Source organism: Erithacus rubecula (genome assembly GCF_903797595.1).
Source record: "Erithacus rubecula genome assembly, chromosome: 13".
NCBI classification, from domain to species: Eukaryota; Metazoa; Chordata; class Aves; order Passeriformes; family Muscicapidae; genus Erithacus; species Erithacus rubecula.
In genome coordinates, this window is record NC_136665.1 from 1,225,820 (window position 1) to 1,249,281 (window position 23,462).

At 46.0% G+C, this 23,462-nt stretch overlaps 2 protein-coding genes across 2 annotated transcripts in view; one reads left to right on the forward strand and one right to left on the reverse strand.

Moving 5' to 3' along the window:
* The window catches only part of LOC306807311 (uncharacterized protein), a 1,031,843-nt gene that overhangs the window by 433,671 nt on the left and 574,710 nt on the right, over positions 1 to 23,462 (reverse strand). The gene's annotated exons all lie outside the window — the stretch shown is intronic.
* Positions 1 to 23,462, forward strand: part of LOC306807530 (uncharacterized protein) — a gene marked incomplete at its 3' end in the record, with an annotated part of 71,592 nt that overhangs the window by 34,022 nt on the left and 14,108 nt on the right. The window lies entirely within an intron of this gene.

The window sequence follows — 23,462 nt, forward strand, 5'->3', positions numbered from 1 at the left end:
GCTCGGGATAATTCCTCTGGGCTGTGCCGCTCTTGTGCGGGCTGTGCCCGCTCTGCCCAGCAGCAGAGATGGCAGCTCAAGGCTCAGCAGGGCTCAGGCCCAGAGGCACAGCAATTACCTCCTGTCACTGTGCCTGGCATGGCCTCCCTTCCGGCAATGGAGACTGGCACTGAACCACTGCTTCCTCTGGGAAATGCTTCCTTCTGCACAGCCTCTCCTTTCGTTCCTGGAGAAAGGAAAAGGGAGAGCGGGATCAGATGGAACTGTTCCCCACTGGGGAGGTGATATGTTTAGGAGACAATGCTGATGAGTCATGAATAGTCTTCAAGAAATCAGATGAGGTTTGGGATCTCTCCCTGGGGCCAGAGCCCTCTCCCCTTTAGAATGCAGCCCCTCCTGATCTTCCAGGAAGCCAGGAAACTATAGGGACTCTCAGGGTGTGCATGGCCCATGGGACACTTTGGGCTCCCTGTGAGCTGAGGCCAGAGTTCTTCCTGCAGAGGCTGGGGAGAAGCTGCAGCCAGGCCAGGCTGGGAAACAGCCCTGCAGGGTGTGACAGCAGCAGCGGGGCAGCGAGGCTGCCATGGATCCCTTCCCGCTGTGCCGGGCACGGCGTGTCCAGATGTGCAGGGAAAGCCCCCGGCTGCTGAGTGTCAGGAGAAGGCTGAGGGAAAATCACCCACCACGCCCTTTCTGCAGTTCCTTCACAGTTTGTTCTAGGGTGTCCTCTGACTCAAGCGATTCCTTCTCTCCTCTAGGTTTGTTCTCCCCGCTTAGAGGACCTTAACAGAAAGAATTTCCATTTCACGTTAATGGATCCCACAATTGCAGGGTTCATCCTCTTGGGTCAGCAGGGACCCACTACTCTCCCCTGTGATGGAAGCTGGGCTTGTGAGTAGCAATCAGCAAAGGAGCTGGAAAAGTCTTCCCTGCAGACACACCTGTAACTCAACAGCCACACAAGGTTCTGTCACCTGTTGCTGGACAGGTTGTCAATGATTATTCCTTGGAGGGACAGTGAGAACATACCTGCAGAAGGCTCCAAGGGCTTTAAAACTTTTTCCAACCAAGCTAATGGAGAAGCCTTCCTCGGAATGTCACCTAGAAGGGAGCACAGATCAGAAGTTTTCCACGGATTGCTGGGATCCCCTTCTCTCTTAGGGAACAGGGAACTGCAAGGGGAGTGGCTAAGGTTGCTGGAGCCAGATGTGACTGGACATAGCCAAAGGTGCTGAGGGGCCTGGGGAGATCTATGTCGGTTCTGTTCACTATTCAGACTCATTCCACACCCAGTGGAGCATCTCTGGGAGGGCAATTAAACCAGCCATGCGCATGTTGGTATTCTGCCACCCTTACTGCAACCCAGTCCGGGAGAGAATCAGTCCTCAGAGTGCCAGCCCCTCCCAGGTTTTGGGCGGTGTCTCCCACAGAGGGAGCCCAGCAGGACTGCTCAGTAGCCGAGTGCCCTGAGCCTGCTCGGGATAATTCCTCTGGGCTGTGCCGCTCTTGTGCGGGCTGTGCCCGCTCTGCCCAGCAGCAGAGATGGCAGCTCAAGGCTCAGCAGGGCTCAGGCCCAGAGGCACAGCAATTACCTCCTGTCACTGTGCCTGGCATGGCCTCCCTTCCAGCAATGGAGACTGGCACTGAACCACTGCTTCCTCTGGGAAATGCTTCCTTCTGCACAGCCTCTCCTTTCGTTCCTGGAGAAAGGAAAAGGGAGAGCGGGATCAGATGGAACTGTTCCCTGCTGGGGAGGTGGCATCTTTAGGAGACAATGGTGGTGAAATTCATGAATAGTCTTCAAGAAATCAGATGAGGTTTGGGGCCTCTCCCTGGGGCCAGAGCCCTCTCTCCTGAGAATGCAGCCCCTCCTGATCTTCCAGGAAGCCAGGAAATTATAGGGACTCTCAGGGTGTGCATGGCCCATGGGACACTTTGGGCTCCCTGTGAGCTGATGCCAGAGGCCTTCCTGCAGAGGCTGGGGAGAAGCTGCAGCCAGGCCAGGCTGGGAAACAGCCCTGCAGGGTGTGACAGCAGCAGCGGGGCAGCGAGGCTGCCATGGATCCCTTCCCGCTGTGCCGGGCACGGCGTGTCCAGATGTGCAGGGAAAGCCCCCGGCTGCTGAGTGTCAGGAGAAGGCTGGGGGAAATGCACCCACCTTGTTTTCTCTGCAGTATTTCCTTCAGCATTTTCCGCATGGCTTTGGAGGATTTTAGGGATTTCTTGTATGCTGTGTCCCTTATCTCTCCTGTCGGAGGTCCTTAGAGCAAAGTAGTTCCATTTTATAGGAGTAGATCCCACAAAATGCAGTGCTCAGCCCGTGGGGTCAGCAGGGACCCACTACTCACCCCTGAGATGGGAGCTGGGCTTTCGTGTTTCAACCAGCAAACGTCCTGGAAAAGTCTTCCCTGCAGACACACCTGTAACTCAACAGCCACACAAGGTTCTGTCTCCTGTTGCTGGACAGGTTGTCAATGTTTATTCCTTGGAGGGACAGTGAGAACATACCTGCAGGATGCTGCAAGGGTTTTAAAACTTTTTCCAACCAAGCTAATGGAGAAGCCGTTTTAGGAACGTCACCTAGAAGGGAGCACATATCAGAAGCATTTCCATGGATTGCTGGGATCCCCTTCTGTGTTAGGGAACAGGGAACTGCAAGGGGATCAGGTAAGGTTGCTGGGGCCAGATATGAATGGACATGGCCAAAGGTGCTGAGGGGCCTGGGGAGATCTATGGTGGCTTTGGTCACTCTCTCCGCTCCTTGCAGGCCCTGTGCAACATCTCTGCACGGGCAGCTGGACAAGCCTAGAGCCTGTTGGGATTCTCCCTGTCTTCCTGTGCCAGCCCCTCCCAGGTTTTGGGCGGTGTCTCCCACAGAGGGAGCCCAGCAGGACTGCTCAGTAGCCGAGTGCCCTGAGCCTGCTCGGGATAATTCCTCTGGGCTGTGCCGCTCTTGTGCGGGCTGTGCCCGCTCTGCCCAGCAGCAGCTCAAGGCTCAGCAGGGCTCAGGCCCAGAGGCACAGCAATTACCTCCTGTCACTGTGCCTGGCATGGCCTCCCTTCCAGCAATGGAGACTGGCACTGAACCACTGCTTCCTCTGGGAAATGCTTCCTTCTGCACAGCCTCTCCTTTCGTTCCTGGAGAAAGGAAAAGGGAGAGCGGGATCAGATGGAACTGTTCCCCACTGGGGAGGTGGCATCTTTAGGAGACAATGCTGATGAAAGTCATGAATAGTCTTCAAGAAATCAGATGAGGTTTGGGGCCTCTCCCTGGGGCCAGAGCCCTCTCCCCTTTAGAATGCAGCCCCTCCTGATCTTCCAGGAAGCCGGGAAACTATAGGGACTCTCAGGGTGTGCATGGCCCATGGGACACTTTGGGCTCCCTGTGAGCTGATGCCAGAGGCCTTCCTGCAGAGGCTGGGGAGAAGCTGCAGCCAGGCCAGGCTGGGAAACAGCCCTGCAGGGTGTGACAGCAGCAGCGGGGCAGCGAGGCTGCCATGGATCCCTTCCCGCTGTGCCGGGCACGGCGTGTCCAGATGTGCAGGGAAAGCCCCCGGCTGCTGAGTGTCAGGAGAAGGCTGGGGGAAATGCACCCACCTTGTTTTCTCTGCTGCATTTCCTTCAGCATTTTCCACATGGCGTTGGATGGTTTTAGGGATTTCTTCTCTGCTTTGTCTCTGATCTTTCCTGTGAGAAGTCCTTACAGGAAACTTGTTTGATTTTATAGGAGTGGATCCCACAGATGCAGTGCTCATTCTGTGGGGTCAGCAGGGACACACTACTCACCCCTGAGATGGGAGTCGGGCTTGTGTGCAGCATCCAAGCCAGGAGGTGAAGAAATCCTCCCTGCAGACACACCTGTAACTCAACAGCCACAGAAGCTTCTCTCATCTCTGCTGCTCTGCCTGGGCAGCACTGAGCTGCAGGAGCAGTGAGGGGATTGCACAGGGCCAGGGCACACGCGAGCACGGCTCTGTCCTGGCACCTGCAGCGATTCCCCCCCTGGCCGAGCTTTGGGCTCTGAGCTGGCAGCTGCCCCAGGGGGAGAGGCCTTGACCTACCCTCACCAGCTCCCAGAGGCTCTTCCCTGGATGTGGGTTGGGAAGCCAGATCACCTTCCCCAACAGGTTCACCTGCAAAGAAAGGCAGGACAGAAGAGCTGCCAGCACTGCAGGAGATCCTCAGGCTGCCCATGATCAGCAATGGAGCCACACAAGGCACAGCCCTGGGGCACAGCCCTGGGCCCTTCCCTCCCCTCTCTGCACTTCTTGTGGCTGCCCAGGCAGGAGGTACTGGCATTGCACATGGGAATAGGATTGACAGCTAAAATACTTCTTCCTCCCACTGTCAGCGATCCTTAGGGATCACTTAGGGCTTGAGAAGGGTGCAGGACAAGATTTCTAGTATCCTTCAACCCTGAGATTTTCTTAAGGGAAATGGCACATGTGCGAGCCCTTTACACGGTGACACAGTTTATTCTGTCAGGAGCAGAGAATTGAGAACTTGCCTTCAACATTCTCTATAAACTTCAAGCCATCATTCACCGGCTCCTCCTGAGAACCCTTGTCCTGATCCCAGTCTGGAAGGGAGCAGAGATCAGAAGCATTTCCATGCTGTGCTGGGATCCCCTTCTGCCTTAGAGAACTGGGCACTGCAAGGGGGTTGTGTAGGGCTGGTGGGGTCAGATATGAATGGACAATGCTGGGTGTTCTCTCCCTCCCACAGAGGAAAGCCTCCCTATAGCCCTATGCAAAACCATTCCCAACGCTTCCTGGGGAGAAGGGAGCGCTGTCCCGGGAAAGGGGAGCCAGGCCGCCGGCTCACCTGCTCCCCGCGCTGGCCACGAAGCTGCCTGGGCAGCCCTGGCAGGCAGGGCCACAGCCAGGAGGAGCAGGAGGAAGAGGCGCAGAGCAAGGGCCATGGTGCCTTGCCCTCTGCCAGTGCCGCAGCTCTTGCTGCCACCGCTGTGCTGCCACCGCTGTCCCAATGTCAGCACCACTGCCGCCGCCGCCGCTGCTGTCGCAACAGTTGTGCTCCAGGACTGACTGCTCGGTGCCTGTGGTGCTGTGCAACCCCGGGGCTCTGGGACCTCTGTGACCTCAGAGCCTGCTGTGACCTCAGCCTGCTGTCACCCCAGGGCCTGCTGTGACCTCAGCCTGCTGTCACCCCAGAGCCTGCAGTGACATCATGGCCTCTGCTGTACCCCCACAGTGTACCCCCATCTGCATGGATGGGCTGCGGTAATTGTAAATGTTTTGTTTTATCAAAAAGCCATTGCTTAAGCAAAACTTTTATTCTACCTGTTGACATTGCTGATCAGGCTGTGTCGCTGGAGATGCTCTTGGTGGCTTCCCTCTTTTCCTGGGCATGGCCCTGGAGGAGGTCCAGGCCCAGATGATGCCATTGATGGAGATGTGCCCTAAGCCCAGGGATGCTCATCACGAGCTCCCTCAGCCCCTTGAGGCCTCTGGTCACAGCAGCCCCTGCCTGGCTCCTGCCTGCCCGCACCATGGGCATCCATGGCTGCTTGTGGAGATGGAGCTCAGCCAGTGCTGGTGCCGTGTGGGCTACCACCCAGAAATAGATGGAACAACTCCATTAATTTGAATATAAAACATGAGTATAGCCCTGGCCTGGCAGACAGGGTCTGGCCAACTTCAGTCTGGGATGGGGAACAGGGCCAGGGGGCTTGGGGAGAGGGGTTCTTGTTTTGGAGGTGTGGGTGCTGGGACATGCTCAAGAGAGGAGTGCAGACAGGGCCAAGGGGAACTGACGTGAAGAAGTGGAATGAGTCAGGATCTGATTGCCTGAGCTCTTGGGCTTCTCTTCTGCATGTGCACAGGAGCACCTGAGGAGAGAGCAGAGTCTGAGGCCCCAGCTGCCCCTGGCACACAGGGAGCCTCGTGCCCAGCAGGGCCCAGAGCTGGCAAGGCTCCCCAGCACGGCTGGAGCTGCTGGCACAGCTTGGCCCAGCTGGACAGCTGCCCCTCAAGGCCCCGGCCAGCAGGGGATGGCTCTGGGCAGGGTCCCTGGCCAGGAGCAGCCCCAGAGCGCCTCTGCCTTTCAAGGGCAATCTGGTCCCCGCTCTTTCTCCTCCCCACCTTGCTCTGCCTCTGCCCGCTGCTCCTGGGGCTGCTCTTGGCCACGCAGCCTCAGCGGGAGCCAGCACTGGCTGCAGCCCCAGCGGCTCCTCGGGACAAGGCCCAGCAATTGGGAGGCCAATGAAAGCACTGGGCAGCAGCAGAACCCTCAGCAGAGTTATGTGGACAACCACTGACCACGCACAACTCCACAGCAGCCTCACTGGCAATGTTTCCTCTCATCAGGCTTAAAAGAAACATTTTGAGGCCGAGGTCAGCATAACACTCACCATTTTCTCTTCCAGCATTACCAGATTCCGGCTGAGAACATCATCAGGATCAGTGCCCCACCAGCCCCAATGGCCAGTAACTTATCCAAACAGTGTGTTCCCCATCAGAAATCTCTTCTCCTGCTTTTCCAGATATTTTCAGCACATGTTAGATTGCCAACTGCATCTGTGGGAGCAATGGGAGACTGAGCCTGTGCTGTGCTCCATTGCTGAGCTGGCAGCTCGCTGGATACAGCCAGGACGTTCTCTGTTTCCCCCCGAGCCGGGCCTGGGGCACCTTGGCCCCTCTTGGAACAGGACTCTCATCCACGAACCCCGGAGACTACATGGGATAATTCATCTGTTTTGTGCTGGTTTTCTGAGGCAATATCTGAATATTTGAATATTCCATATTCAAATATTCCCCATTCCAATATTCAAATATTCCAATATTCCAACATTCCAATTTTCCAATATTCCAATATTCCAATATTCCAACATTCCAATATTCCTATGTTCCAACATTCCAATATTCCAATATTCCAATATTCCAATATTCTAACATTCCAATATTCCAACATTTCAATATTCCAATATTCCAATATTCCATATTCCAACATTCCAATATTGCAATATTCCAACAATCCAATATTCCAATATTCCAACAATCCAATATTCAAATATTCTAATATTTCAACATTCCAATATTCCATATTCTCATATTCCAATATTTCATATTCCAATATTCCAAGATTCCATATTCCAATATTTCAATATTCCATTATTCCCTTAATCCAGTATTTAAATATTCCACATTGCAATATTTCAAGATTGGAATATTCCAGTATTCCAATAATCCAAAATTCCAATATTCTAATATTCTAAGATTCTATTATTCCAATACTCCAATATTCCATATTCCAATATTCCACATTATAATATTCCAATATTCCAATATTCTAATATTCCAATATTTCATATGCTAATATTCCATTATTGCCATTTTCCAATGTTCCAATATTCCACAATCAATTAATTCCAATACTTTGCATATTGCAGTATTCCATATTCCACTCTCCCAATAGAGGAATATTAAATATTCCAATATTTCAATATTCCACATTCCAATAATTCAAGATTGGAATATTCCAGTATTCCAATAATCAAAAATTTCAATATTCCAATATTCCAGTATTCTAATACTCCAATATTCCAATATTCCACATTCCAATACTTCAATATTCCATTATTCTAATATTCCAATATTCCATATGCCCATATTCCAATATTCCCATTTTCCAGTGTCCCAATATTCCACAATCTATTAATTCCAATATTTTCAATATTCCAATACTTTTCTATATTCCATATTCCAATGTTAAATTATTCCTATATTCCCATAGATTCCAGCATTCCAATATTCCACATTCAGATATTTCAATATTCCAATAATCAAAAATTCCAATATTCCAATATTCCCGTATTGCAATACACCATTATTCCATATTCCAATATTCCACTATTCCTATATTCAAATATTTGACATGGCAATATTCCAATTTTCCACATTCCAATATTCCGATATTCCATATTACAATATTCAAGTATACCAATATTCTAATATTCCAATATTCCAGTACTCCAATATGCCACATTCTAATATTCAAATATTCCCATTTTCCAATATTTCCAGTATTCCCTATTCCAATATTCAAATATTCTATATTCCAATATTTCAATATTCCATTATTCTTATATTCCAATATTTTAATATTCCCATTCTAACATTCCAATAGTCCATATTATTATATTCCCATATTCCAATATTCCACATTCCAAAATTCCAATACTACAGTATTCCAAAATTCCAATACCACACTATTCCAATATTCCAATATTCCCCATTCCATATTCAAATATTCTCATAATCTAATATTCTATAGTTCTCATATTCCTATATCCCTATATTCAAATATTGGAATATTCCATATTCCAATATTCCAAGCTTCCCAGATTGCAATATTCCAATGTTACAATATTCCAATACTGGAATATTCCATATTCCAATACTCCATATTCCAATATTCCCATAATCCAATATTCCAATATTCAATATTCCAATATTCCGCAATCCAATATTCCAATATTTACAATATTCCAATATTCCAATGGTCCAATATTACATATTCCAATATTCCATATTGGAATATATTCCATTATTCTAATATTTAAATATTTCAACATTCCATGTACCAATATTTCAATATTTGAATAATCTATATATCAATTTTTTCGTTATTCCAATGTTCCATATCCCAATATTCCAAAATTCCATATTCCGATATTCGCATATTCCAACATTAGATCTTCCAGTACTCCAGTATCGGAATATTTCAAATTCCAATATTCCGCATTCCAATATTCCACATTCTAATATTCCACATTCTAATATTCCATATTCATATGTTCATTTTTTCCAATATTCCCATATATCAATATTTCAATATTCCACATTCCAATATTTCTATATTCCACATTCCAATATTTCCATATTTCAGCATTCCCATATTCCAATATTGCAATATTCCAATATTCCAATATTCCACAATCCTATACTCCATATGCCCATTGTTGCAATATTCCACATACCAATATTCCAGTATTCCAATATTCCATATTCCAAGGTTCCAGGGTTCCATTATTCCAATACTCCACATTCCAATATTCCAATATTTCCACAGCGCAATATTCCAATATTCCAATTTTCAAGGTTCCAAGGTTCCAAGATTCCAATACTCCACATTCCAGTATTTCCATATTGGAGTATTCCATATTCCAATATTCCACTATTCCCATATTCCAATGTTTGACATGGCAATATTCTAATTTTCCACATTCCAATATTCCAATATTCCGATATTCCATATTTCCAATATTTTAAATATTCCCTATTTCGATATTCTAATATTCCATATTTCAATAATTTGATATGCTGCATAAAATATTCCAATATTACCATATTGCAATATTTCAATATTCTATATTCCAATATTCCCATATTCCCATATTCCACATTCGCCTATTACTATATTCCACATTCCAATAATCCAATATTCCATATTTCAACATTTCAAGTTTTCAATATTCAAATAATCCAATATTCTAATATTCTATATTCCAGTATTTCAGCCTTCCATTATTCCCATATTCCAATATTTCAATATTCCACATTCCAATATTTCAATATTCCATATTCCAATATTCAAACATTCCAATATTCCATATTCCAGTACTCCAACATCGGAATATTTCAAATTCCAATATTCCGCATTCCAATATTCCAATATTTTAATATTCCATACTCCTATCTTCAATTTCTCCAATATTCCCCTGTATCAATATTTCAGTATTCCACGTTCTAATATTTCCATATTCCAGCATTCCCATATTCCAATATTGCAATATTCCTATATTGCAATATTCCAATATTCAAGATTCCAGTATTCTAGTATTCCAATTTTCCAATAGTCCAATATTACATTTTAAATTCATTACAATATTTCCAATAATCCATATACTTATATTCCAATATTCCGTATTCCAATATTTCAATATTCCATTATTCCCATATTTCAATATCGAAATATTCCATATTCTAACATTCCAATATTCCAATATTCCCGTATTCCAATCCTCTATATTTCCAATACTCCATAATCCCATAATGAAATATTCCACATTTAATATTCCATTATTATATTCCAATATTATATTCCAATAATATTCCAATATCCTAAGATTCCAATATTGTAATATTCCAGTATAGTAATATTCCATATTCCAATATACAAATATTAAATTATTCCTCATCCTTATATTCCATATTCCCATATTCCAATAGTCTCATATTCTGTATTCCAGTATTTTGATAGTGAAATATTCCACATTCCAATATTCCCTATTCCAATATTCCACATTGCAATATTCTAATATTCCATATTCTTATATGCTTTATTCCAATACTGGAATATTCAAAATTCCAATATTTTATATTGCATTAGTCCCATATTCCAATTTTTCAATATTCCACATTCCAAGATTTCAATTTTCACAATTCCAATATTGGAATATTCCATTATGCAATATTCCAAGATAGCACATTTCCAGGATTCCAATATTGCAATATTCCAATATTAGATATTCCAATATTGCAATATTCCAGTATTCAATATTCCAGTGTTACAATATTGTAATATACCAATATTCCATATTCTAATATTGTATATTCCGATATTCCATATTCCACTATTCCAATACTACATTTTGCATTATTCCAATATAGGAATATACAATATTCCAATATTCCCATATTCCAATATTCAATATTCCAATATTCCAATAATCCAAATTTAAATAAAGCAATAATGGAATTGTCTGTATTCCAATTACCCACATTCCGATACTCCATATATCCATATTGCAATATTCCATATTCCCATATTGTGATAGTCCCACATTCCCGTACTCCCATATTCCAATATTGCAATATTCCATATACTAATACTCCAATTATCCCATATTTTCATGTTCCAATATTCCACTATTCTCTTCACCAATATTCCATATTCCAAAATTGCAATAGTCCACGTTCCAATATTTCAATATTCCAATATTCTAACATTCCATATTCCAATATTCCAATATTTCATATTCCAGTCTTCCCATATTGGAATACTCCATATTCCTATATTCCAATATTTCCAACATTCCACATTCTAATAATTCATATTCCCATATTCCAATATTCCAATATCCCCATTGACCAATATTCCAATATTCTACTTCCCATTATTCTCATATTCCAATATTTCAAAATTCCACATTCCAATATTTCAATATTGGAATATTCTATATCCCAATATTCTAATATTCCAACACTCCCATACTCTATATTCCAATATTCCAATATTTCAAGATTCCATATTCCAATATTTTAATATTCGCTTATTCCCATATTACAATGTTCCACATTCCAAAATTTCAACATTGGAATATTCTCATATAATCCCATATTTCAATATTCCTATATTCCCATATTGCAATATTGCACATTCCATTTTTGCAATTTTCCAATATTCCCTGTTCCCATATTCTACGTTCCAATATTCCAATGTTCCAATTCCAATATTCCAATATTCCATATTCCAATGCTCTAATAGTACATATTCCAATATTCCAATATTCCCATATTCCAATATTCCAATATCCCACATTCCAGTATTCTAATATTCCAATATTTCATATTCCATTGCTCCAATATCCCACATTCCATTATTCTAATATTCCCATATTTCATATTCCATTGCTCCAATATTCCACATTCCAATATTCCAATATTATAAATGCAAATATTCCAATATTCCTACTTCCAATATTCCATATTCAAATATTCAACTATTCCAGTATTCCAATATTCCAATAAACCAATATTCCATATTCCAGTTATTTTCCAGTGTGTTTGTGAGGGAACTACTCTAAAGCTTACAATCAGAGAATTGAGTTGGAAGGGACCCCCAAGGGACATTCAGTTCAGCTCCTGACCTTGCACAGACACCTGAAAATCCCACCCTGTTCCCGTTGTCCAAATATTCTTTGAGCTCTGGCAGCCCTGGGCTTGTTCCCATTCATTGGGAGCATGTTCAGTGCCTAACCTGGAGAAAAACCTTTCCCCAGTTCCCAGCCTGTCCCTCCCTTGAGCTGTTCTTCTCGCATAAGGAATTTTTCCCATTTACATAGGACCCGCTTTTTTCTGGGTTTGGGCAAGACAGAGATTGAGTGGTGCCAATTTTTATGGGATCTACCTTCTTCATGGCAACTCTTTCGAGATCTGAGTAGCAGCAGCTTGCATTTGGGCAGGGAAGGGAGACTTTTCCTTTGGGAAGGGGGATAAGCGTGTGGGGAATAACGAAGTACAAAAAACCCAAATTTCCCACAAGGTTAAGCATTCTTAGGTATAACTAAATACAAAATACTCAAGCCCAAATTTCCAGCAAATTTAAGCTTTCTGGGGAATAACTAAGTACAAAATACTCAAATTTCCAGAACGATGAAGCATTCTGGAAAATAACTAAGTAGAAAATGACCAAATTTCCAAAAAGGCTAAGCATTTTCTACTCCCTCTAACCTCAGTAGCAGAAGCATGGACTTACCTTTCTTTAAAATACAAAATGGTTGTTGCTTAGGAAGTTCTGCTTTATTTTCTTCTTTGTTTGAGATTTGTCTGTTTTGTTGGGAGTTTTTGTGCGGTTCTTTTGTTTGGTTTTTTTTTTAATGTGGGTTTTTTTGGTTTTTTGTGGGGGGGGTTTGTTTTGTTTTGGTTTTCTGGGGTTTTTTTTTGGGGGGGGTGGTGGTTTTTTTGTGGATCTTTTTGGTGTGTTTTTTTTTTTTTTTTTTTTTTTTTTTTAGCTGAGAGTCTTCAAACTGGCCAAGTCCTGGCCCACTCTGAACATGCTGATAAAAATCACTGGCAACTTTGGTAGCACGATGTTAGAAGTTTTTTTTTTTCTGGATGAGGATTTTAAACCATCACGTGTAAATAAGCATTTGTTGATATCTGACTAGGAAGAGCGAATGATCTAGCAACACACACAAAACTTCTTCAAGGCAGGTTTATTGACAGGCCACCACACTTCTATAGGATGGACTGTGCAATACACAATAGAAAAGGTTTATTGGTCTAAGAAGGCAACACCTCTTTGAAAAGATGCTTTCTGCAAAACATCGCGAGACGCACACACTGTTCTGTGATAAACACTAGGTGTTAATCTGTGTTATTCATACTTCTTTCTCTTGTTTAACTTTGAGAAAATTCAGCCTTGGAAAGATCTGAGCTGGGGATGAGAAAACCAACAGCCTTCAGCAGTGTCCACAAGCATTTTGCAATAAAAGCTGAAGATACGAAACTGGGGATAGACCTGCACCTGAGGGGAAAAAGAAGCTAAAGGAAGCAAAAGCTGGCATTATAACAGCCAGAAAATTCCATCATTTCATGAACAGGGAAAGGTCCTGAGTATTAAAATGAGGATGGAGGTTTCTTCTAAAAGCTGCCCACTGGCTCAGTCATGAGATGCTGTTGTGTGCAGGAGCTGCAGTGGAACTGCACTCCTCACTGCTTACAGCCAGTGCTGGCTCCCGCTGAGGCTGCGTGGCCAAGAGCAGCCCCAGGAGCAGTGGGCAGAGGCAGAGCAAGGTGGGGAGGAGAAAGAGGGGATGGTTCTGGGCAGGGTCCCTGGCCAGGAAAGGGCAGCAGAGCACCTCTGCCTTTCAAGGGCAATCTGGTCCTCGCTCTTTCTCCTCCCCACCTTGCTCTGCCTCTGCCCGCTGCGCCTGAGCAGGGCTAATAATGAGGGATTATTCTGTCACGAAAGGCACATTTAGAAGTTGCCTTCAGCATGCACTACGATCTTCACACTGTGACTGGCTAGGACTTCCAGTCAATCCATGACTTGATCCCAGTCTAGATGGGAGCACAGATCAGAAGACTTTTCATGGTGTGCTGGATTCCCCATGTGCTTGAGGCAACTGGGCACTGCATGGAGTCCTCAGTGGGAGCAGCCATGGCCTCATTTGTAACCCCGGTGCCTCCTGTGCCCCAGAGCAGCCGCGGCTGTGAATGTGTCACTGGCTGCAGCACAGGGCCAGGGCTAGCGAGGCCCTTGTTGGGCCTCCGGTGCTGATCGCAGCCCCATCAGAGCGCGGGGCCGCGGCCCTTCCCCACCGGGACCCTGACCCGGCCCAGCCCGGCCGCAGGACCCGGCCAGACCAGGGCACAGAGACTGCAGAGGCCCCGCCGGCCCCGAGGGGTGGGCTCTGCCCATGGCCCCGAGGGATGGGCTCTGACCATGGCCCTGAGGGATGGGCTCTGCCTGCTGCTGCTCCTGCAGGCTGGGACCGAGGCTTTGCAGGGAGCTTCCCGCAAAAAAAAATTCTCTATGTTTGAAAGTGAAAAACAAAGATAACATGAGGTGTCTTTTGGTCTCAGGAGTCCTGTGCCCAGCTGCAGCCAGCCCAGCCCTGGCTGTGCCAGACAAGGAGCTCTTCCAGTGCTGCTGGTGGCATCCAGAGACCAGAACTGAAGGCCAAAGGCGATGCTGGACTCAGGCTCTGCCTGGGCTGAAGGGCCCCAACTCTTGCCCTGGCTAAAGGAAGGGGCCAGTCCCTTTGCCAACAGAGGGTCCTGTTATGCGTCCTGGTGGCACCATGTGTACAGGAATTAGTTGGTAATGCAGCTGTTGCATGGAAAAGGCACATGTGCATGGAGATGCAAGATGACAGATCCAGTTCATCCAGGCTGAAGTCTTTGGCTGGTCTTGAGAATGGGGAGAATCACTCCCGTGGAGAGAGCAGTGTCTGAGGCCCCAGTTGCCCCTGGCACACAGGGAGCCTCGTGCCCAGCAGGGCCCAGAGCTGGCAAGGCTCCCCAGCACGGCTGGAGCTGCTGGCACAGCTTGGCCCAGCTGGACAGCTGCCCCTCAAGGCCCCGGCCAGCAGGGGATGGCTCTGGGCAGGGTCCCTGGCCAGGAGCAGCCCCAGAGCGCCTCTGCCTTTCAAGGGCAATCTGGTCCCCGCTCTTTCTCCTCCCCACCTTGCTCTGCCTCTGCCCGCTGCTCCTGGGGCTGCTCTTGGCCACGCAGCCTCAGCGGGAGCCAGCACTGGCTGCAGCCCCAGCGGCTCCTCGGGACAAGGCCCAGCAATTGGGAGGCCAATGAAAGCACTGGGCAGCAGCAGAACCCTCAGCAGAGTTATGTGGACAACCACTGACCATGCACAACTCTATAGCAGCCTCACTGGCAATGTTTCCTGTCTACAGCCACCAGCAAATGAATCTGTTTGAGGGAGGAAATAAAACACACACTGGTTTCTCTTCAAGCAATACCAGATTCCAACACAGCACAGCATGAAGACAGGTACCAAATGAAGCAGGACTGAAATGAACTCTAGCCTGCAGCATGTATCCTTACAGAAACCCTTTCCAATGTCCTTCTGGAAATTGGGAACATGTGTTGAGGTGCTGGCTGCATCTGTGGGAGTAATGGAGTGTCTGAGCCCGTGCTGTGTTCCACTGCAGAGCTGGCAGCTCGCTGGATACAGCCAGGATGTTCTCTGTTCCCCCAGAGCTGGGGCACCTTTGCCCCCCTGGCACAGGCTGTGCCACCCAACAAAGCCCAGAGGGCCGGGAGGAGAGCCCGGGGGCAGCGCAGCTGCTTGGGCAGTGGCTCCTTCCAGGGACCCGGGCCCAAGCCAGCCCTGAGCAGCCACTGCCAGCCCCGAGCCTCCCTGCCCCGTGACAGCTGCCCCAGCCCCAGGGGACACAGTCAGGCCCTGTCAGGACCCAGAGCAGCCCCTGCCCAGTCGGGAGCCAGGGCTGGCTGTGGCCCTGGGCTCATGGCAGGGCTCCTGCTCGGGGCTGCTCTTGTGCCTTGGGCCTCTGGGCACTCAGGGCAGCTCCGGGAGCAGCTGCAGCAGGAGGGACCTTGGTGCACGAGTCCCCTTTCCCAGGGGAACGAGCTCCCGACGCTTCAAAGCCAGCCAGCCAGCCCAGAATTCCCTAGACCCCTCTGCAGCGTTGGCCATGTTCATTCCCATCTGGCTCTCACAGCCTTACACGACCTGACTGCATAGCCCAGTTCCCTTCCTAAGGATCAAGGGGATCCTAGCACACCATGGAAATGCTTCTGATCTGTGCTCCCTTCTAGATGAGAGGGCTGAGAGTGTTGATCCATTGCTTGATGATCCAGCAGCTTGGATGGAGGAGAGTTTCAATCATACGAGTTTTCATGGAGGCAAATTCTCAGCATCCCTTTCCTCACAGTCAAATAGTTCTCAGTGTGGCAAGGGCTCACTCAGGTGCCGCTTCACTTAAGATCATCTCAGGGTTCAGGGATTCTGGAAACCTTGCCCTGCTCCCTTCTGGAGCCCTGGGTGATCCCACAGGATCTCTGTCAGTTGGAGGAAGGAGCATTTAGCTGTCAATGCTCCTCCCATGTGCAATGCCAGTGTCTCCTCCGGTGTGCTCTGTGCATCCACACAGAAGATCAAGAGAGGGAAGGAAAGGGCCCAGGGCTGTGCCTTGTGTGGCTCCTTGGCTGGATCCAGGCAGCCTGAACTGTTCCTGCTGCCACTGCCAAGCCCTAAACATGGCATGGGCTGGGTTCAGAGCTGCTGGCAGCTCCAGTGCATCTTTTCTCTGCTGACTGCCCTGAAAGAGGCTCTTCCATCACAGTGTGAGGCCGTTGGAGGCACGTGCTGCCACTGCCCCTGCTCTTGAGCGGAAGGCAGAGCTGGTGGAGTGCCTTGAAGCACTCACTGCACCCACTGCCCCTGCAGCCTGAATGAGAAATGGAACTACTTTCCATTAAGGCCCTCCTAGTTGGAACAACCCAGACATAGGAGACAAGAAATCGCTGGAGTCCGACAGACTTCTGGACTAGATGCTTAGTGATCTGGAGAGACGCCGTGGTGGGTGCATTTCCCTCAGCCTTCTCCTGACACTCAGCAGCCGGGGGCTTTCCCTGCACATCTGGACACGCCGTGCCCGGCACAGCGGGAAGGGATCCATGGCAGCCTCGCTGCCCCGCTGCTGCTGTCACACCCTGCAGGGCTGTTTCCCAGCCCGGCCTGGCTGCAGCTTCTCCCCAGCCTCTGCAGGAAGGCCTCTGGCATCAGCTTACAGGGAGCCCAAAGTGCCCCATGGGCCATGCACACCCTGAGATCCCCTGAAATTTCCTGGCTGTTGCGTAGATGAGAAAGGGCAGCTGTTTGGGAAAGGGTGCGTCCTGAAGCAGCTCCGGAACCCTCGGCATTTTCCCTGTCCTTCTCCATGTCTTTGAAAAATTTTGCCTAGATAAGACCAGCACAACACAGAGAAATTATCCCTAGAGAAGACCAGCACAACACAGAGAAATTATCCTATGCAGTCTCAGGGGTTCGTGGAAGGAGCAGCCCAATGGCAAGAGGGACCAAGATGCCCCATGACCAGCTCTGTGGGAAACAGAGAATATCCTGGCTATATCCAGTGAGCTGCCAGCTCAGCAATGCAGCACAGCATTGGCTCAGACTCCCCATTGCTCCCACAGATGCAGACAGCACCTCAACACAAGCTGAAAGTATTTGGAAAAGCATGAGAAGAGATTTCTGCCGGGGAAGACACTGGCTAAGTTAATGACCATTGTGGCTGGTGGGACACTGATCCTAATGATGCTCTTTCCTGGAATCTGGTATTGCTGGAAGGCAAAACAGTGAGTGTTTTGCTGATCACTGCCTCAAACAGCATCTTTTAAAAGCTGCTGATAGGAAACATTGCCAGTGAGGCTGCTATGGAGTTGTGCATGGTCAGTGGTTGTCCACATAACTCTGCTGAGGGTTCTGCTGCTGCCCAGTGCTTTCATTGGCCTCCCAATTGCTGGGCCTTGTCCCGAGGAGCCGCTGGGGCTGCAGCCAGTGCTGGCTCCCGCTGAGGCTGCGTGGCCAAGAGCAGCCCCAGGAGCAGCGGGCAGAGGCAGAGCAAGGTGGGGAGGAGAAAGAGCGGGGACCAGATTGCCCTTGAAAGGCAGAGGCGCTCTGGGGCTGCTCCTGGCCAGGGACCCTGCCCAGAGCCATCCCCTGCTGGCCGGGGCCTTGAGGGGCAGCTGTCCAGCTGGGCCAAGCTGTGCCAGCAGCTCCAGCCGTGCTGGGGAGCCTTGCCAGCTCTGGGCCCTGCTGGGCACGAGGCTCCCTGTGTGCCAGGGGCAACTGGGGCCTCAGACACTGCTCTCTCCACAGGAGTGATTCTCCCCATTCTCAAACCAGCCAAAGACTTCAGCCTGGATGAACTGGATCTGTCATCTTGCATCTCCATGCACATGTGCCTTTTCCATGCAACAGCTGCATTACCAACTAATTCCTGTACACATGGTGCCACCAGGACGCATAACAGGACCCTCTGTTGGCAAAGGGACTGGCCCCTTCCTTTAGCCAGGGCAAGAGTTGGGGCCCTTCAGCCCAGGCAGAGCCTGAGTCCAGCATCGCCTTTGGCCTTCAGCTCTGGTCTCTGGATGCCACCAGCAGCACTGGAAGAGCTCATTGTCTGGCACAGCCAGTGCTGGGCTGGCTGCAGCTGGGTACAGGACTCCTGAGACCAAAAGACACCTCATGTTATCTTTGTTTTTCACTTTCAAACATAGAGAATTTTTTTTTGCGGGAAGCTCCCTGCAAAGCCTCGGTCCCGGCCTGCAGGAGCAGCAGCAGGCAGAGCCCATCCCTCAGGGCCATGGTCAGAGCCCATCCCTCGGGGCCATGGGCACAGCCCATCCCTCTGGGCCATGGCCAGAGCCCACCCCTCGGGGCCGGCGGGGCCTCTGCAGTCTCTGTGCCCTGGTCTGGCCGGGTCCTGCGGCCGGGCTGGGCCGGGTCAGGGTCCCGGTGGGGAAGGGCCGCGGCCCCGCGCTCTGATGGGACTGCGATCAGCACCGGAGGCCCAACAAGGGCCTCGCTAGCCCTGGCCCTGTGCTGCAGCCAGTGACACATTCACAGCCGCGGCTGCTCTGGGGCACAGGAGGCACCGGGGTTACAGCTGAGGCCGTGGCTGCTCCCACTGAGGACTCCATGCAGTGCCCAGTTGCCTCAAGCACATGGGGAATCCAGCACACCATGAAAAGTCTTCTGATCTGTGCTCCCATCTAGACTGGGATCAAGTCATGGATTGACTGGAAGTCCTAGCCAGTCACAGTGTGAAGATCGTAGTGCATGCTGAAGGCAACTTCTAAATGTGCCTTTCGTGACAGAATAATCCCTCATTATTAGCCCTGCTCAGGCGCAGCGGGCAGAGGCAGAGCAAGGTGGGGAGGAGAAAGAGCGAGGACCAGATTGCCCTTGAAAGGCAGAGGTGCTCTGCTGCCCTTTCCTGGCCAGGGACCCTGCCCAGAACCATCCCCTCTTTCTCCTCCCCACCTTGCTCTGCCTCTGCCCACTGCTCCTGGGGCTGCTCTTGGCCACGCAGCCTCAGCGGGAGCCAGCACTGGCTGTAAGCAGTGAGGAGTGCAGTTCCACTGCAGCTCCTGCACACAACAGCATCTCATGACTGAGCCAGTGGGCAGCTTTTAGAAGAAACCTCCATCCTCATTTTAATACTCAGGACCTTTCCCTGTTCATGAAATGATGGAATTTTCTGGCTGTTATAATGCCAGCTTTTGCTTCCTTTAGCTTCTTTTTCCCCTCAGGTGCAGGTCTATCCCCAGTTTCGTATCTTCAGCTTTTATTGCAAAATGCTTGTGGACACTGCTGAAGGCTGTTGGTTTTCTCATCTCCAGCTCAGATCTTTCCAAGGCTGAATTTTCTCAAAGTTAAACAAGAGAAAGAAGTATGAATAACACAGATTAACACCTAGTGTTTATCACAGAACAGTGTGTGCGTCTCGCGATGTTTTGCAGAAAGCATCTTTTCAAAGAGGTGTTGCCTTCTTAGACCAATAAACCTTTTCTATTGTGTATTGCACAATCCATCCTATAGAAGTGTGGTGGCCTTTCAATAAACCTGCCTTGAAGAAGTTTTGTGTGTGTTGCTAGATCATTCGCTCTTCCTAATCAGATATCAACAAATGCTTATTTACACGTGATTGTTTAAAGTCCTCATCCAGAAAAAAAAAAACTTCTAACATCGTGCTACCAAAGTTGCCAGTGATTTTTATCAGCATGTTCAGAGTGGGCCAGGACTTGGCCAGTTTGAAGACTCTCAGCTAAAAAAAAAAAAAAAAAAAAAAAGAAACACACCAAAAAGATCCACAAAAAAACCCCCCCCCCCCCCCAAAAAAAACCAAAAACCAAAACAAAACAAACCCCCCCCCACAAAAAACCAAAAAAACCCACATAAAAAAAAACCAAACAAAAGAACCGCACAAAAACTCCCAACAAAACAGACAAATCTCAAACAAAGAAGAAAATAAAGCAGAACTTCCTAAGCAACAACCATTTTGTATTTTAAAGAAAGGTAAATCCATGCTTCTGCTACTGAGGTTAGAGGGAGTAGAAAATGCTTAGCCTTTTTGGAAATTTGGTCATTTTCTACTTAGTTATTTTCCAGAATGCTTCATCGTTCTGGAAATTTGAGTATTTTGTACTTAGTTATTCCCCAGAAAGCTTAAATTTGCTGGAAATTTGGGCTTGAGTATTTTGTATTTAGTTATACCTAAGAATGCTTAACCTTGCGGGAAATTTGGGTTTTTTGTACTTCGTTATTCCCCACACGCTTATCCCCCTTCCCAAAGGAAAAGTCTCCCTTCCCTGCCCAAATGCAAGCTGCTGCTACTCAGATCTCGAAAGACCTGCCATGAAGAAGGAAGATCCCATAAAAATTGGCACCACTCAATCTCTGTCTTGCCCAAACCCAGAAAAAAGCGGGTCCTATGTAAATGGGAAAAATTCCTTATGCGAGAAGAACAGCTGGAATGGTCAAGGGAGGGACAGGCTGGGAACTGGGGAAAGGTTTTTCTCCAGGTTAGGCACTGAACATGCTCCCAATGAATGGGAACAAGCCCAGGGCTGCCAGAGCTCAAAGAATATTTGGACAACGGGAACAGGGTGGGATTTTCAGGTGTCTGTGCAAGGTCAGGAGCTGAACTGAATGTCCCTTGGGGGTCCCTTCCAACTCAATTCTCTGATTGTAAGCTTTAGAGTAGTTCCCTCACAAACACACTGGAAAATAACTGGAATATGGAATATTGGTTTATTGGAATATTGGAATACTGGAATAGTTGAATATTTGAATATGGAATATTGGAAGTAGGAATATTGGAATATTTGCATTTATAATATTGGAATATTGGAATGTGGAATATTGGAGCAATGGAATATGAAATATGGGAATATTAGAATAATGGAATGTGGGATATTGGAGCAATGGAATATGAAATATTGGAATATTAGAATACTGGAATGTGGGATATTGGAATATTGGAATATGGGAATATTGGAATATTGGAATATGTACTATTAGAGTATTGGAATATGGAATATTGGAATATTGGAATTGAAACATTGGAATATTGGAACGTAGAATATGGGAACAGGGAATATTGGAAAATTGCAAAAATGGAATGTGCAATATTGCAATATGGGAATATAGGAATATTGAAATATGGGATTATATGAGAATATTCCAATGTTGAAATTTTGGAATGTGGAACATTGTAATATGGGAATAAGCGAATATTAAAATATTGGAATATGGAATCTTGAAATATTGGAATATAGAGTATGGGAGTGTTGGAATATTAGAATATTGGGATATAGAATATTCCAATATTGAAATATTGGAATGTGGAATTTTGAAATATTGGAATATGAGAATAATGGGAAGTAGAATATTGGAATATTGGTCAATGGGGATATTGGAATATTGGAATATGGGAATATGAATTATTAGAATGTGGAATGTTGGAAATATTGGAATATAGGAATATGGAGTATTCCAATATGGGAAGACTGGAATATGAAATATTGGAATATTGGAATATGGAATGTTAGAATATTGGAATATTGAAATATTGGAACGTGGACTATTGCAATTTTGGAATATGGAATATTGGTGAAGAGAATAGTGGAATATTGGAACATGAAAATATGGGATAATTGGAGTATTAGTATATGGAATATTGCAATATTGGAATATGGGAGTACGGGAATGTGGGACTATCACAATATGGGAATATGGAATATTGCAATATGGATATATGGAGTATCGGAATGTGGGTAATTGGAATACAGACAATTCCATTATTGCTTTATTTAAATTTGGATTATTGGAATATTGGAATATTGAATATTGGAATATGGGAATATTGGAATATTGTATATTCCTATATTGGAATAATGCAAAATGTAGTATTGGAATAGTGGAATATGGAATATCGGAATATACAATATTAGAATATGGAATATTGGAATATGGAATATTGGTATATTACAATATTGTAACACTGGAATATTGAATACTGGAATATTGCAATATTGGAATATCTAATATTGGAATATTGCAATATTGGAATCCTGGAAATGTGCTATCTTGGAATATTGCATAATGGAATATTCCAATATTGGAATTGTGAAAATTGAAATCTTGGAATGTGGAATATTGAAAAATTGGAATATGGGACTAATGCAATATAGAATATTGGAATTTTGAATATTCCAGTATTGGAATAAAGCATATAAGAATATGGAATATTAGAATATTGCAATGTGGAATATTGGAATAGGGAATATTGGAATGTGGAATATTTCACTATCAAAATACTGGAATACAGAATATGAGACTATTGGAATATGGGAATATGGAATATAAGGATGAGGAATAATTTAATATTTGTATATTGGAATATGGAATATTACTATACTGGAATATTACAATATTGGAATCTTAGGATATTGGAATATTATTGGAATATAATATTGGAATACAATAATGGAATATTAAATGTGGAATATTTCATTATGGGATTATGGAGTATTGGAAATATAGAGGATTGGAATACGGGAATATTGGAATATTGGAATGTTAGAATATGGAATATTTCGATATTGAAATATGGGAATAATGGAATACTGAAAATTGAATACGGAATATTGGAATATAAGTATATGGATTATTGGAAATATTGTAATGAATTTAAAATGTAATATTGGACTATTGGAAAATTGGAATACTAGAATACTGGAATCTTGAATATTGGAATATGGGAATGCTGGAATATGGAAATATTAGAACGTGGAATACTGAAATATTGATATAAGGGAATATTGGAGAAATTGAAGATAGGAGTATGGAATATTAAAATATTGGAATATTGGAATGCGGAATATTGGAATTTGAAATATTCCGATGTTGGAGTACTGGAATATGGAATATTGGAATGTTTGAATATTGGAATATGGAATATTGAAATATTGGAATGTGGAATATTGAAATATTGGAATATGGGAATAATGGAATACTGAAATACTGGAATATAGAATATTAGAATATTGGATTATTTGAATATTGAAAACTTGAAATGTTGAAATATGGAATATTGGATTATTGG